Source organism: Prinia subflava, chromosome Z (assembly GCF_021018805.1).
Source record: "Prinia subflava isolate CZ2003 ecotype Zambia chromosome Z, Cam_Psub_1.2, whole genome shotgun sequence".
Lineage (NCBI taxonomy): Eukaryota > Metazoa > Chordata > Aves > Passeriformes > Cisticolidae > Prinia > Prinia subflava.
The window spans coordinates 37434357-37451551 of record NC_086283.1 but is presented as its reverse complement, the minus strand read 5'-3'; the positions used below and the strand labels follow the sequence as shown (position 1 = coordinate 37451551).

At 36.7% G+C, this 17195-nt stretch overlaps 1 long non-coding RNA gene across 1 annotated transcript in view; it reads left to right on the top strand.

The window, feature by feature from the left end:
• The first annotated feature begins 13921 nt into the window (after positions 1-13921).
• The window catches only part of LOC134564642 (uncharacterized), a 16552-nt gene continuing 13278 nt past the window's right edge, over positions 13922-17195 (top strand). The window contains exon 1 of the long non-coding RNA XR_010083595.1: positions 13922-14579. This is a non-coding gene — a long non-coding RNA (uncharacterized LOC134564642). The remainder of the gene's footprint in view (positions 14580-17195) is intronic.

Below are 17195 nucleotides of genomic sequence, written 5' to 3'. Positions count from 1 at the left end.
ACCCAGACAGGTTTGAGACTTGGATATGTGAAAACCTAATGGAGTCCAATGAGACCAAATGCAAAGTCCTGCACCTGTGTTGGGGCAATCCCCAAGCATATCATCAGGCTGGGCAGAGAAAGGATTGAGAGCAGCTCTGAGGAGAAGGATTTGGGTGTTTTGGTGGATGAGAAGGTCAACACGAGCTGGCAGTGTGTGCTCAGAAAGCCCTTTGTGTCCCAGGCTGCATTAAAAGCAGCATGGCCAGTAGGTCGAGGGGGGTGATTCTGCCCCACAGCTCTGCTCTGCTGAAACCCCACCTGGAGATCTTGGAGATCTAGGAAGGACATAGACCTGTTGGTGTAACTCCAGAGAGCCACAAAGATGATCACGGGGCTAGAGCACAACTGCTGTGGAGACAAGCTGAGAGAGCTGGGGCTGTTCAGCTCAGAGAAGGGAAAGGTTTGGTGGATGTTACAGCCCCTTCCAATGCCTCAAAGGGCTCCAAGAGAGCTGGAGGGAGAAATTTGGAAAGGAAATTTTTATGGAGTGATAGAGAGGGGATATTGGCTTAAAACTGAAAGAGAACAGGTTTAGATTGGACATTAGGAAGCAATTCTTTACTCTGAGGGCGCTGAGGTACAGGAAGAGGTTGTAAAGAGAAGTTGTGCATGGCCCATCCGTGGAACTGTCAAGGCCTGGTCTGAGCTTCCTGTTCTAAAGGTAAAAGTTGTCCCTGCTCATGGCAAGGGAGTTGAAACTGGATGATCTTGACGGTCCCTTCCAGCTCAGAAGAGAACAGTTCAATTCAGCTGGAAGGGACTTATTAATGATCCTCTAGTCCTACTGTCTATGATAGATATGATATCTATCTATCTATCTATCTATCTATCTATCTATCTATCTATCTATCTATCTATCTATCTATCTATCTATTTATCTTTGATATGTATATCATACATATAGTCAAGAATAGTTAGATTGAAACCAGAGTCTTACTGTTTACTTCTGTAACAACTTGATCATTTCTCTTTGTCATTTTGGAGTCCTTTCCATGATAAGGTTTGGGCATCTCACAAAACTCAATAATTATGCTCATTCAACAGTAATAGAAACACCTGCTACATTTATGTGGAATTTTCCCTGACTGCCATTGAATGTGTGGAGGATTTTTAGCACAAAACATATTTGTGTATAACTGGTGAAAACTAGAGAAGCATTTTATTTAAACTCTTTTTCTGTGGCAGAAATGTTCAATTAACCTTTGTAATTAATGTCGAAGTTTTTATTACATTCTTCAGCTCCCCATAGTGCCTAGTGAAAATTCTTGATTTCCTTTGCTAGAGAGGCAGCAAATGATGAATGAAGAGAGTATTTGTAGAGTATTTTCCTACCCAGTGATAGACAAGCAGGCCCCAAATTTTACTCTTTGAGAGATAGTACCATTGATGACAGGCTTGAATGGCTTTCTTCTTTTGTTTAACTCTCTGACCCATTCCTCATGTAAAAACAGTTTTTCTGATACTCTGTCTGATGAAGACTGTTCCACTCACAAAATTCAGGAAGAATTAGGGAAACCATCAGTTAAAGATCTGACATAAAATAAATTGAAATATGTTCAGAGTTTAAATCAGATCTTCCCTTCTCTCTTCCTTCCCCTATGGATAGCATATTCTCCCTAAAACTTTATCTTTGGGCTCATTTGTAATTCTGTAATTTTATAGGAGCAGAGATCCCTGTTTTTAAAGAAAAATATATGTATGTTTTCTATCTACAGAGAATATCCAACTTGAGTAGTTAAGATATGTTAAATAGTTAAAATAGTCTGAATAGTTAAAAGGAAGAGGGCAGATACATGGCTATGTAGACTTCCAGTCTGGTAGTATTTCAAGCTACTGTTTCAAGACCTACTCTTTGAGGTCAATATTAAAAATTAATAACTAAAAAACTATTCTCATGGCTATTTAATTTCTTCATTACATTGGTTTGCAAGGGTTCGTGCACAGTATACAGCCCAAAATTTACACAAGCAAGAGACACAAATTCAGAGAAAAATGCCAAGATTCATATTTGCTTGAATGTTTACCTTCCTTCACTAACCTGAGTTTATGATCTTAGATTTCTGAATACCCACCACAGGGCATAATGAATTACAGGTATTTCACATGGCATGATGCCAGTAATTTAAAATGAGACACTAAAAAACCCTCTTAATTGAATGAATCTTTGTAATTTTTTTGAAGTTTGACGTTAAAGAGAAAAATGTCCCTTGCCACTGATGGGAAGAACAAACAAACAATCAAAAACAAAACCACCAAACCCCCTAAATAAAGAAAACCTCCAAAACCCAATGAAACTAACCCTGGTTCCATTTCCCCTTCAGTAATAGGTCCCTGAAAGATAAATCAGAATTCATAATGTCTAATCAAGTCTAGGTTTAAATGTATTTTTTAACAATAATCTGCCTTTTTTAAACAACACATGTAACTGTTGAGTGTTTAAATTGCTTGCTAATTACATTCTATTGTTTAGATAGCTAAACAAAATGTATTTTAACATACTGTTTTAGTTGATAACTTAAATACTTGCAAGTACTGATAAGAATTGTACAGCTGCTTTAGAGTACATTTTAAATGTCTAACTAGTAATCAATATTAAGAAATTAGTATTGACCAAAATAGTTTTATAATAAGTAAGTATTAGTTTGCTCTTTTCAATTAGACATTTTCACTGTGGGAGTAACGAGTAAATATATGATCATGGAATTAGACAATACAACTTTCTTCTTTATATGAAAACAGTAAAATGGCTGTATTGTACTCTAAACATCAAATTTTAATTATTTTTAGGTCGAGATTGTAACATATGTGATTAGAACAATTCTCTGGCGCACTGTTTTTGTCATGGGACCCTCAGATTTTTTGGCTTACATTGCCCATACTCCTGACCTTCACAACATGGTGTCATTTTTGGCCAGCATTTCCCAGAGTATTCGCTAGTTGTCCAAATACGCTTTTGCAAATATCTTTAGTAAAACTTCCATGGACTTTAGCAGGAACTGTGTCTGGTCACCAACGAGTATTGCTGAAGATTTCCACCAGAAATTAGCATTGTCTCTTGGGCTGTTCTGGCCACTGATTTTGTCCACAGATCACTGTTAATCCAGGCTGATAGCATCATGGCTGTCACAGCCCTGGAAGCTGGCAGCATACAATCTTAGATTGTTTTCTGCTTTCATGTTGCTAAACTTTTAGTTGTAGAAGTATTTTGACTATGCAAAAACAGAGTCCACTCCTTTTTATATTAAAATAATAGATGCTTTGCACACGCACACAAAAAAGATGAGTATGGAGAATTACTTTGGGTATTTGTTGCTTCTCATAGTTTTGTCAGTAGTAAGGGTTTATCATATCAGAAGATGTTTAATGCACACTGTCAGAAAAACAAAAAAAGTTGCTTCTTCTAGCTGGCATTTTAGAAGAAGTCCTGAAATGCACTCCTTGATGGTATATTTCTATCAAATAGCACATCACTAGCTCATTTGGAAAGAAGAAAGGGATCAACCAGTCTGTGGCAACAGGTAGGCTGCACCTTTAGATTTTGTCAGATACTCAGGTGATATGGAAAGTGGCATTGTTTAGAATGGAGAGATTCAAATATGTTTTTAACAGAAACATGCTTTTTCAAACCTTCCAATGTAACTGAAATAAGCCGGACCTGAATGTTTTGACAAGAAATGGGTTTAGAAAGAGAATTATTTTTAAACTTTTTTTTCCTTACTGCATCATCACATTGTGAAACTTTGGGAGGTTTTGTAGGACCCACTGATTGCCCTGAGTGCAACATGTCTATCACATTTCATGCCAACATCTGGTGATCTTTTTGGAGATACAGGACCAATGAGATGTATTAGACAGCTGGGAAAGGCAGGGATAGCTACAGGAAAAGGGGTGACAATAATGGAACTGACTCCTGTACCAGCAGCTATACACTTTTTTCAAGAAGAATCAAGGGAATTTGATATCTTCCTTAAACAGTTAAAACATGGTATGAATGTTAAGCTAAAGATTCTATTGTTTTTACTGGTTTCAAACATGAAGTAATATTAGCATTGTGACAGTGTCTGGATTCCTTATATCCATGTTTTTCCACCACATTGCTTAGTCCTTGATCAGAATACCTTAATGCTGGATGCATCTGACTCTAAACACGCATTGTCCATTATCTGATATTGAAATTAATGTGACTCTGTTGTCCCCTATCTAATGAAAATACTTATGACTTTTTTTGGATAAGCCCCAATATTTCAAATTCCTAACTTTTCATATCAATGTGGCAGGTTCCTCCTGCCAAACATGTATAACTCAGGGAAGGTAATACATGTTGACTATGTTGCATTCATTCATGAGTTATGTGAAAATACTTGAATTCACAATTCCTGCTTGAATGTCATAGCTTACCATCAGAAAAAGATAACCACACTAAAGTCAACATTTTACACCTCTAATGGCTTGCACCAGAATTAATTCTTTATCTCTTACAATGACTATTTCCATACCTGCTTTTAAAAATTTTGAGCAAATATGTGAGATTTGTTTGATGTAATCACAGGCAAAATAATAACAGAAAAAAATGTAATTCTCTGAAACTTTCCTTATAATGGAGTTAATGGAGCTTGGTTTTTTTTTGTTTGTTTTTTTTTTTTTTTTTTTTTTTTTTTTTTTTTTTTTTTTTTCTTTTTTTTTTTTTTAAAAAAAGAGGACCTAGTTTCATTATTTACAGGATAAAATTTATGGGAGGATGTCTCAATTTTTCAGCATATATGTATGTCAAGCATAAGTTGAGCAAATTAATTCAGTGTATTCATGGTGTGCCACAGATAAGCCAAGCTTCTCTTTTTCCTTCCTACTTTCTATTGACACCAAAATAAAACCTGAAAGCAAGTTGTTATCTGTTAGGTGCCCAGATTTTTAAACCTTTTTAAAGCTTTTTGAAATGTTGTCCATTTACACTGTAAATACAATATTTTCTGAAGTGGTTTGTAGCAAAGAAATAAAATGTTTCATAAGGGCTTGTGCTTTGCACACTTGTATACTATATCTATCTTGCCACTTTTCTTCAAAATATATTCTGGATGAGTTAAAAATGTTAAAAAAATACAGTTAAGTAATAATAAGTTAGTAATAACGATTTTATACTTAAGGAGGTGCTTTCTGCTGGAGTGATGTCTGTTAGTGGGTTCAGTGTCTCATTTATGCTTCTATGGTGTTTTGAGCTGAGGACAGGCAGAACAGCAGCTGCAGCATAAGTTGATAAGAAACCCCTAATTTGCTAAAGGCAATGTTCTAAGAAGTGCCTGATGGATATCATACTGTGGAAAATGTACTGTGACATAGGTACAAACCAGTTTTTGTCCACTACTTTATTTCGTTTCGTGTAATCAAAGAAAATCAAGTTATTTAAGTGTAAGATATTGTAAGATACTGTACTGTATTTACAGAAAGACAGTCTGAGGGACAACTGTAGTTGCCTGTACTATATGCACCAACCTTCTATTGTTTTAGATATTTGCAACATTTATGCTTTATTAGCTGTCAATTCCGAGTTAGTTTTCACATTTTTAAGAATGAAAGGCATATAAGAATGTCTTGTTTCTGCGCAGATAAGATTACTTGTGATTTAATTCAGTGAGATTCATATTTTTAAAAAGACGAGGATGGCTCAGTCATGCAACATGTGAGGCTGTGCCTTTATCCCCTTTTGGCTTTATCCCCTTTTTGGAAATGTCTTCTAGCCTGTATACTCTTGAAGAAATATTACTGTTACACTGTCTAAAGAATTGGGAGTTGCATGTGCTGGGATATGGGTCATGAACTTGCATATTCTGTGCACTTTAAAGCTGAGCTATAAAGCTGAACTTTTTCATCTTTTCTGTTTCTGAAAGGGTATTCTTCTATAGATCACCTTCTGTGCTCTTCATGGGTATGAATAGGGGTATTTTTATTTCTATAAAAATTCATCCCATTCAAACTGCTTCTGAATTCAAATAATCTGATTAAAGTATTTGGCTGTTGCTTTAACTGTCTGTTTATCAAAAACAAGTCCTAACCTGAAACAGTGTGATGTGTCCATGGGAGATGAAATTCCTGCATATTTAGATCCAGAGGACACTGGCCTGATACTGACTGTGTGTTTTTTTGTTCATTTTGTTGTTGTGGTGGTGTTTTGGGGTTTTTTTTTCTCTTATTCCGTCTGAGTATGGCTATAATTGTCAAGCTAAGTCTAATGGCACAGACCCAAACCTGGTCTTTCACTCAGGCCTGAAACCCTTTCTCTAGGAAGAAAGAAAGAGATTAAACTTTATTTGTTCATAAAAGGTGACTTTCTGGTGGCTATAAAGGAAACTGGTGGAAAGAAATAATGACCTTAGCAACTATACTGGATGTAATCCAGTATAAGGCAAACTGTTTCTAGCAGTTCAATTTTATCAGGGAAGGATGCATTGAAAACCAATATCAACCTGTCATGGTTATCAACCTGATCTTGGCTAAGCAGATGAAACCCTCTTTGTGTCACTTGATTTGTGTGAGCTGAAGTGCTTTGCATGGGGAATTGTTTTCTATTAGTAGTAATTTTTACTTGCAGATTTGCTGAGCCCTAGACATTCAATGACTGATCTGCTCTGCAGAATGTTGTTAAAGAACATAGTGTTGAATACTCATCTACATTTTTCCAGGTTAATCCCAAAGCTATCACCTGACCTGCAGATGTTGTATGACAGCAGGAGCAATGGGTTTAGGGGAAACATATTCTGGGTTTTGTTTTTTTTTTCCTATCACTGGACTGTTAAATGATTTTCGTTGTTTATTTACAGGAATCTAAACCTGATTTTGATTTGGAGGATCTGATAAAAGCCAGAAACTCAAAACACTATTTAGCAAAATATTTTTGAGAACAAGGAGCTACCATATCAATCTTCCAAGGTGAATGTTTCCTCACCTCCAAACTGATATTCTGAAAAAAGAGTTATATGACTGCCTTAATTTTGTTTTAAAAACAGTAACAGAATTTTTTGTTTAGTTACTGTAGTTCTGTCTTTTAATATTTAAGATTGTATCACAGAATTCAGACAGCAATAGAAAATCTCTGTGCCTGCCACAGATAACACAGAATGCAATCTGGGTTTTTATGAGTGAAAGAAATAGATCTAACAAGTTATTTAAAAATCCTATTTTTCCACTGACATGAGTATGAGAGCTTGTGAATGGGTTGTCAGCTATATCGAGCCCTAACACTTTTAATTATATTAGTGATTTTAAAGTACTTTTATTATGCACCATGTAAGAAAAACCCTCGGATCAAAGAATTAGAGAAAAAAGGTAGAGACTAAGCTTATTTGAGCTCTTCATAAGGGCAAAGAGCCAAAGGTTTATTAAAATGAAATTCAAATCTACTGCTTTTTTTTTTAATGTAATAACATCCACTTGCTGAGAAAATAATCTGCTATATTTTTTCTAATGTATATTTTTTGTTCCAAGGGGTTGTGCCTGCACAAAGCTCTTCAAGGTGTGTGCAAATTAGACCAACCTTCATTTCCAAAGCAAGTATTTCTAGATGAAATTGCATGAGGAGAAGTAACCTAAAAAATGAATCGCATAACAACATGGTAATAACAAGGAAGTATAGGGTTAAATTATCACAACAAACTTCAGAGTTGAGACCATGCCTTGCATAGAATTAATGAAAGCTTGGATATGACATGTAGTGTCTTCTCTTCTTTAAATGGAAGGTATTTTGGAAATTGTGATGTGGGAGTGTGTCCTCTACAGAGTGATAGTATTGTACTGAGTTGCATCGCGGGTGTATTTAGATCTGAGTGCTACAGACTGATTGTAATGTTTTGAGCCGTGGGGTAGGTATTTTCAGAAGCTACTTTAGTTCTGAAATGCCTTAATTGAAAATGTGTGGTAGATCTTCTTCTTGAGAAAATGAGTGTTAGATTTATCCCTAGGGTCAAGGGAGAAGTGACTGGCTTCTGCATTCCTGAGTCAGATCTAGTAATTATATCGGAGGTATGGCAATGTACTGGTCATGATGGGAGTTATTGTACCAGATCAGGCTTCTGTCGTGACTGAGACTATGGGTGGACTAAAGACTCCAGAGAAAGATAAGGAAGCCTACTGCAGAAGATTAGACAATAACCTGAATATATAAAAATATCCCTCTTAAGTTACTCTGATTTTTCTCTTTCTGTGTGATGTGTATTTCATACACATAGACTGTGTATGAAATAAAGTGATTCCTACTGTGAAATACTATCATTCTAAAAGGACAAGAAAAAACAAGAATTAGTGAAGGAGATACTCCACAGGCTTTTGTTATAGCTTGTAATTTTTTTTTCCCAAAACTGTTTTTCCGTAGGTGATTGGATAAGGTACATCAGCATCAAATGGCAATATCTGGTGACTGTGAAGGGTAACAGTGTGCTGGAGGTCAGGGTGATCTTCACAAGAATACCTTGCATTCAGGGTCATCCAGGTACAGATTGTACCTGCATGCAGCAGCTATAAATTATGGCTTGGCTGTATGCTTGACTACAAGAATAAAAAAAATATGGCTCTCATCATTTGCATTTAAATTAAATTAATTTGCCATAACTTTCTTAGTATTTCCTATTATTGTTTCCCTACATTGTCTTATCATTCCATTTACTCCCACATCTCCCACAGATCCAACAGCTCAGTCGTTCTGCAGCTGAATGTGACTTCCTTTGCTCTTCTTGAAACTTTGTTGCAAGAAGTGTAAAATACATAAGGAAAGGGGGAAATTTTATTTATGAGAGCTTAATCAAGGTTCTTGCAGTTCTTTTGCTATGTAGCTTATGTCCAACATGTCAGAACCAAGTCTGAGGTACCAGAAGGCCACTGTGACACCAGAGATGAGTTTCTTTCCACTACTAGTTTGCAGAGATCTTGGAGACTGAAGAAAAAATGACAATATGGTTATTCCTGAGGGCCAGAGAAATAGCTTAGACAGATGGAAGACATAACATTGATATGGAGTATTGATATGGGGTAAGCATAGTAAAATTAAAAAAAAAAAAAAGTGATGGAATTTAATGCCTGATGAATGTCTCTTCATGGTAGAAAATAAAAGACCTTCCCCTGCTCCAAAAAAAAAAAAAAAAAAAAAAAAAAAAAAAAAAGGTGGACTAAGACCTAAAAATTTCTCAGTACATTTTCCCTGCACTTGGGAAAATGATCTTGGTAATTTGTACTTGTTTTTGTCCCATTGGCTGTGATGTCTGATAAAGAGAATAATTAAAAATAAAAAGGTAGGGATTATGAAGGAATTCGGTTGTATCCAGACACTGTAAAAATAGAGATTTACTGTAAAAGTAAATCAAATTTCAGCACTGCCCTGAAAGACATAGCTGAGATTTTACTGGAAGATCTATTATTTTTTACTTATTGTTCTAAAAAGTAACAATATCCTAATCTGAGTATCTTACATTATATGTTTAGAAGAAAGAAGAATTTATGAAACATATAAAAGTAAACTGAAAAGGGCATTTTACGTGATTTCTTATTGTGAAAAAATGAACTTTATGGTAAAAAATATTCCTAAATATTTTTTGTTCCTTCGTAGCAAAATAAATGATGCTTCAATTTCTCACATCTTCAGTAAGAAATTGAGAATTTACCCACTTATAAACTGATGAAACAGCCTTCATGTCTTCTCAGTTAGTTGCATGATCTATGATGCAACTTAAATGTCACTTTTCCCTGTGAACACTATTTGTCTCACCATTTGTCTTACCTTTGTTTCTTTATCTGTCACTAGGAGAGGGCTAATTGCTCCTGCAAGTGCTATATTTATTGAGTTTAGAGTGATTTTGCCACTTGAAATTTTACATCTTATACATTGTCAAACATTAAATGACTGAGGACTCTTAGAAGGAACTTGTTGCTCTGAAATATAACAGTTTCCACCCAATTCTATGTTACCTGAAAATGTGTATTTTTCCATGCATGAGTGTATAATCTTCCCAGTATTCTGCAATAGCATGTAAAAGCAAAATTTTCCTGTTAAAATTGTTGTCTTAGTATTCTTTGACAGCTTTAAACATCTGTGCTTTGCTACAGCCTAATGTAAAGATGGGATCAAATGTAGGTGGGTTATTTCAGTCATATATTAGGTAATGTTTGAGAGTGCTTTACAAACAAAAATTGTTTTTCTTGAAATTGTCTGAGAAATAAATGCAGTAGCCCTCTGTGAATAATAAATAATAAGGCTATGTAATATGTAGAGAATCATAATGGAAAGAGCTCCTTTACTCAAGAGAAGCCTCTGCACAGTTCAGAAAGTTTTGAAACCAAACCACGGAACTCAGCAATCACATTGTCCAGTTAGAGATGCCTGTGTCCATTTCAGTAAAGTGAAGAAAAAAATAATGCTCCTGCTTTTGCTGTACTGCTAAGTTCCCTTATTTCACAGCATTCTCCTGTCTTTCTTTTCCCCAAGAACCAGGCTTGTGGTAAATGTGATTTCATATCAGCTGATTTCCACAATTAGTTCTTGAGTAGTACCTGAAACAATGCTTGTTTTTCAATTCCAGTGGTGTCTGAAGGAGGCAGGAATGGCCTTCCAAGCTGTTAGGCTCTGAAATGAAACAGTATATCAACTGCTGATAAGACATATATATCATATTAAACACAAGGAATCCACCAGAAAATCATTACACTAAAAAGCGACAATGTTGATTGATTAAAATGGTATGGGCTGGCTAGTGTTAAATCATAGTGAGTGATGTGACATTATGATTTTACATATCATATTTCTGTCAAGACTATGAAGGTAAAAGACATTGTCATCAGATGATAACGGACAATAAGAGGAATCCTGATGTTAGATTTATTACTTGGTTTAGATTTAGAAAGAAGTAATTCTTGTCTTGTGCCACTTATAAAATGACTGTGAATTTAGTGGTGATGTAAAATTCAAAGGCAGAACCACTTATAGTTTTGACAAAGTGCCAGCTGTAAAGTATTTACTGTTCTCGGCAGTTCTGCCTTGCACACTTAAATATTTATCAGAAATGTGAACTCTTGATAAATGTTTCTGATCTTTGTGAATTTTTAAAAATATTTAGATTTTAACATCAGATGCTAACCTCCCATATTTCATAACAGCAACCAACTTTTGCTCTTTTTTAAATTAAAAGGATGGACATTATTTATGTTTCAAAAGTATTTTCAGCATATTTATTCCTTAGATTATGAAGTGCATAGTATTTACAAGATCCCATTCCTTCTGATGTTGATGACCATTTATAGAGATAATTTGTGTCATGTATGATAAGGACAGTCATAATTTGTGTGCTTTATGAAGCAGCAGTCACAGGATCTCATCACTGCTCATATGCTCCTATTTCCTACCACTTTAAACTTTTTCTCATATTGTTATTCTATTTACTAACTATATTTGCGACTGGAAGATCACAGTAAGAGTTGCATTTGTCACCTGTTCCTTTTCCCTGGAGCGAGGTCAGGTACGCCATGAAGATCCTTAGGGGGCTGGGGTACCTTTGCCATGGTGTCAGCCTGAGAGGGTCGTTAAGCCTGGAGAAAAGAAGGCTTCAGGGAGATCTTAGAGCCCCTTCCAGTACCTAAAGGCGCTCTGAGAGAGGTGGAGAGGGAATTTTGAAAAGGACATGTGGTGATAGGACAAGGGTGATTCAAACTGACTGACAGCAAGTTTAGGTCAGATATTAGGAAGGAGTTCTTCACTGTCAGGGTGGCACAGGTTGCCCAGAGAAGCTGTGCATGCCCCATCCCTGGAAGGGTTCAAGGCCAGTATGGATGGGGCTTTGAACAACCTGGTCTAGTGAAGGAAGTTCCAGCTCTTGGCAGGCAGGTTGGATGGAACAAGGTGATCTCTAAGGTCCTCTCCAACTCAAACCCTTCTGTGGTTCTATAATTAGGCCTTGTCCTGAACTGTCTTTTCCAAAGACCTTGTAAAGCAAAAAAGAGGTGTCCTAATCAAGTGTTGGTTTTGTGTGTCAGATGGAGACCCATGAGGCTTCACTTTTTTTTAATGTTATTATGACAAAATTTGGGGCCTGAGAGCAGATGAGAAAAACCCAAATGTTAAATATTGATGCAGAACTCCAGTCAGTGGTGGAAATGCTTAAAAAGAAGCAAGGGCAAAAGCTCTGCAGATGTCACTGGAAACATCTGCCATCACACCTGACTTCTCAAGGTCTGCTTGCATCCTGTGCTACTGGGAATAACGCTGTGCATTCAATTATGCTAACTCCCAAATTGCTTTGGAGTAGCAAAGCAATGGCCTAATTTTGGCTTCACCGTGGTAGTGAAACTCCAGCCTCCTCCACCCCCCCCCCCCCCCCCGCCTCCTCTTTCAAGATTTCATTACTGGTTTAGCGTAGGATATAAGTGACAGACCATTGCCTTTTATACCAAATGACTACAATAGTATTTAGCTGCAGAGGATTAATTTTTTCACATTCATGGTCAGGGAATGTGAGACTGACTTACATTAAATTTCCCATGCCATTTGGCTTTCTGAGGCCTGTGCAGTGAAAATGAAAAAGTTTCCATGGCCTGGATGAATTTCTGATGAATAGATAAGGCTGTGTGCAGAGCAGAGATCTGTGACCCTCTGCAGCTTGCAGTCAGGCACTCCACAGCTTCTTTGACATCAAAGGTTGCAGATTGTTTTGAATGAATAGAGCCCTTGCAAATCGCTTCTGCTAATCACAGAAGAGCCGGGTAGCCGTCATCTTAAAACTAAGAGTTTGTGAATTGTGACAGGTTATTTAGGCCCTCTTTAAGGTACCTAAATCCATGGAAATTCCGGCTGAAAGTTAGCTTCTCTCTTACAGGCTTCTTTCGTTCCTCACATATCCAGTAGATACACAGAGATACAACACTGCATAAAAGAAGAAAAAAATTAAAAGCACCTTATAATTGAAATTATCAGGCTATGCAGTAAGAGTACCAGAGAAATACTAACATTTCTCATAGGAACCATAAAATTTTAAAATTACAACCACACCTCCAGAAATTTTTATTTTTGTAAGCAGCTTTATAGGGCTAGTATTTTCTGTAGGAAGAGTGGGAGGCTGAAAGCTGTCTCATTTCATATAAGTTTCTTTTTCTCCTATACAATCTGATTATTCTAAAACCTTGTTTGCCAAAAACTTTCTTCTAGGTTTTTACGGGCCTATTTTTGGAAGGCTGTAATGGAAGTGATCCTGTAGCTAAAATAAAGGGGGTTTTGAGCATTCTGGTGATCTGCCTGTAGTTTGTCTGTTCTGACTGGACATTTTGTATTTATGCAGTACATTCAGCCCATGAGCATGGCAAAAAAAAAAAAAAAATTAAAAGAAGAAGAAGATGAAGAAGAAGGAAAAAAGGTGCTTTTTTTTTTTTTTTTAAATAAGGGTCTGTTATGAGTCTATTTCTTCAATTCTTTCTCTCCTGATGATTTATGATTTTATTCCTTGCCTATAGTATGATGCTCCTTAGGGTTCCTTCCAACACAAATACATGAGTCTATGATTCCTTGATTTTATGCAGAATCATGAAAGAAATAAAAGAAAGAAATAAAAGAAGAAATAAAAGAAAAAAAGAAAGAAATAAGAGAGAGAGAGAGATAGAAAGAAAGAAATAAAGAGAGAAAGAAAGAAAGAAAGAAAGAAAGAAAGAAAGAAAGAAAGAAAGAAAGAAAGAAAGAAAGAAAGAAAGAAAGAAAGAAGAGAGAAAGAGAGAAAGAGAGAGAGAAAGAGAGAAAGAAAGAGAGAAAGAAGAGAGAAAGAGAGAAGAGAAGAAAAAGAAAGAAAGAAAGAAAGAAAGAAAAGAAAGAAAGAAAGAAAGAAAGAAAGAAAGAAAGAAGAAAGAAAGAAGAAAGAAAGAAGAAAGAAAGAAAGAAAGAAAGAAAGAAAGAAAGAAAGAAAAAGAGAAAGAGAGAGAAAGAAGATTCTGCAATTTTCGCTGCAGTCAGTTCCACTTATTTCAAAGCTTTAAAAGAAAAATAAAAAGGGAAGAAGTTAGGTCTTTGCTGATGAATTTACAGTCCATGTTTGCCCGCCCTTTTTTTTTTTTTTTTTTTTTTTTTTATTAGTTACTGAAAGGAATTTCTGTTTTTTCTTCTGATGCTATTACATAAATTGCTTTTCACCCCCGGTGCATCACCTATGCCAGCTCTCAGTTCTCTGCCGTGCTGGCAGTTTCACGCGGGCGCCGGCGCCGTGCCCGGCTCCAGGCGGCGGCGGCGCTGCCGGGCGCGGGCGCTGGGTGTCACTGCAGCACCGCGAGGCGGCGCGGCGCAGCCCGCGCCCAGCGCCCTCCCCGGCCCCCGCCTCCGCGGCCAGACGCCGCCAGAATGGGGTCCGAGATGCCGCCGCTGCCTGCAAGTAACGGGGAGGTGCGAGTGTGTCTTTCTCGCTTGGAATTGATGAATTCCAGGACGTGGAAAAATGGCAACAAAACCAGCCTTGCTGTAGCAAGAATCTGTGCGATTACAATTGTAAGATACCGGGGTGTTAGGTCCCGAAGTCTTTTACAGAGCTTGCTCAGGTAAAGTCAAAACTACAGATTATGGGATACTCGTGTGATTATTTACTATCGTGTTTAATACATTCAAACAGGAGACTTGGGGCTTTGCTAATTTTTAATTTAATTTGCTTTGTTTCCCAAAAGTAAAACGAGCTGATCTCAGTCTATTATTTATTTCATATTTTTTATGTATATTCTCTGCCTTTCGTTTCCCATGCCTTCACATACATTTCCTCTATATACATTCCATCATCAAAACTCATTTTTATTCATTGTTTATGGACATTTGCAGTGTTTTTGTAAAAAGACTTCATCACACTTTTCTACTTTTCTTCCTAACTCTTTGCTTTTCTTCCTCTATGTTTTGTTTCTACACACGACCTTTAGGTTTGGTTTCTTTCAGTCATATTCTCTTTACTGTCATGTTCCTCTTCCCTCCATTACGTTAAACATTTTACTCTGCCCACCTTTTCTGCATAGCTCTTCCAACTACTATCACCCTTTCTCTTCCTCCCACTTTGCTTTTCCTTTCCTGTATGTTCCTGTTATATGTTCCTTTTGATGTCATATTTTCTCTTTTTTTTTTCCTTGTCTGTTTTGTTCCTTTCTTCTTCTGTCCTGATCAGCTGAATTCTCCCCATCCTTACTATACATCTCTGAAAAAGGCACGCTTTTTGACTCTTTGATTTTTTCTCGTCAGTTCAGGGTCTAATGGTAAGGACAAACATGACAGAACACTTCCTGGACAATATTTCTGCCACCGCAATCAGATTTGACTTTGTCTACAGAGTTGTGGTTTCTAGTAAAATAATGTCTTATAACCAGACTGTGAATTCAGTCTTCCTGGCTTATTAGCTTGCTTTATAAGTCAATTCTATTTTTCTCTCAAGACTTTAATTATTCTTAATTAATAACTGTGGAGGCTATACAGGAACATACATTACGTATGCACAAATATTTCATTCACTTTAAGTGGCTGAAACTGAAAAACCCTAGGCATTAGGGTGAACATATGAAACACAGATAGGTGATAAGCACAGAGACACCCAGTTATAAGTGAAAAAAATTCTTTAAAATGTTTCATATCACTCATCCAGAAACTGATTGCTCAGTTCTGAGCCTCATTTAAGGCATGTAAAGTATCTTCAAAAGACCTAAGCTTTGAAGCATGAAATGTCAAACTCAAATGGAAATTAACTGTGTGAGTAAATAAAACCTTGACTTTACAGACTCTTACATATACAATGAACTGTTCCCTTGCTAACATCTTTCTATGTTGGGAGGGCTAACTAGTTTCCTTTCAAGCCGATTAACCATTGTTATAAACACTAGTCTAAATTAATACAAATTATTTCCAACATCTACCCCAGCATGGATTTTACTGTTTCTTATCACATCTGATAGAGAAAGTTCAAGCCTTAAAAATTGCACATCATTCCTAACTGCAGCAAATTTGGCCAAATTTTCCCTACAACGGATGCCATTTTCTATGTAGGCTATTATTGCTACAATACCACTAATATTTGCTTATTTATAACTTCACATAATATTTGGACAAAATAATATATATTTATTCATATTAAATATTGTTCATATTTAATGACTACAGGCTCTTTGATAAAATTTTAATTTTAGCTATTTTTTTTCTTTATTAATTGGGATTGCTGATTAGCCTCTAGCAGGAGGCAGGGTTTTGCTCACCCCCAGACAACTGATCAGACAATGAAAGATAATGCATACAAATAATTCAGCTGTGCTCTTAGAGTGAATGAGTGAGTTGCAACACATAATGATAGCGCTCCATTCCCGTCCTGTTTGAAGACTTAATGGGTGCCATACCTCTTGATAAAAAGCATTGCAGCTATTCAGCTACTTGTTATTCATGTAAATGTTTTTATCTCAAAGGAGAAGTGTTTTTGGCATTGCCAGAGTGGGTCAGAAGAGCCTTTGTTACGGTGGAGGTACTGGACCAGCCAGAAACTAGAATCGGCTGTGTGGGGGTACAAACTGCAGTAGGAATAAAATGCCCTTTCGGGCCAAAATGGTGTTAAGCTTCTGTCCTGAAACTCAAGGCTTTTTCTCCGTCCAGCACACTTTCCTAGATGTTTGATGCCAGTAGCTCTTGATATTTTTATAAACCATTTAAATGCCACTTTTATAAACCATTGAAATATTAACTTTTGAATCCGGGTAACATCTTGTATCACTATTCAAGCAGCTGGAGCTTCTGGGTGGGTTTTTCTTGGAGTGCAATGATACTGCTTTGACAGGCAGTCTACCACTGAACAGGGTTTTGGGCACTGTAGCAACAACCCCATATTAAGCAGTGCTGCATGGCAAATAGTGCATGTGCTCAGCTGAATAAAAATGACGTTGAGGTTCCATATTTTAAACTGTTTCTGATTAGTGCAGTGTTGTCACCCAAAAAGTCCCAAAGGCAGAATCACCAATGAAGTAAAATCTATCTTAATGAATATATTGGCAGGTAGACCACCTGTAAATTTGTGTTGTGCTGGAAGCATACTATTTGATGTACCAGATCATAAAATGCTACGAGACTGTGCAGGGGGTGGCGGATTTCCAGTTGCTGCTCTCTCTCTTTGCTCAGCAGGCTGCTAGCATCATGTAATTAAGGCA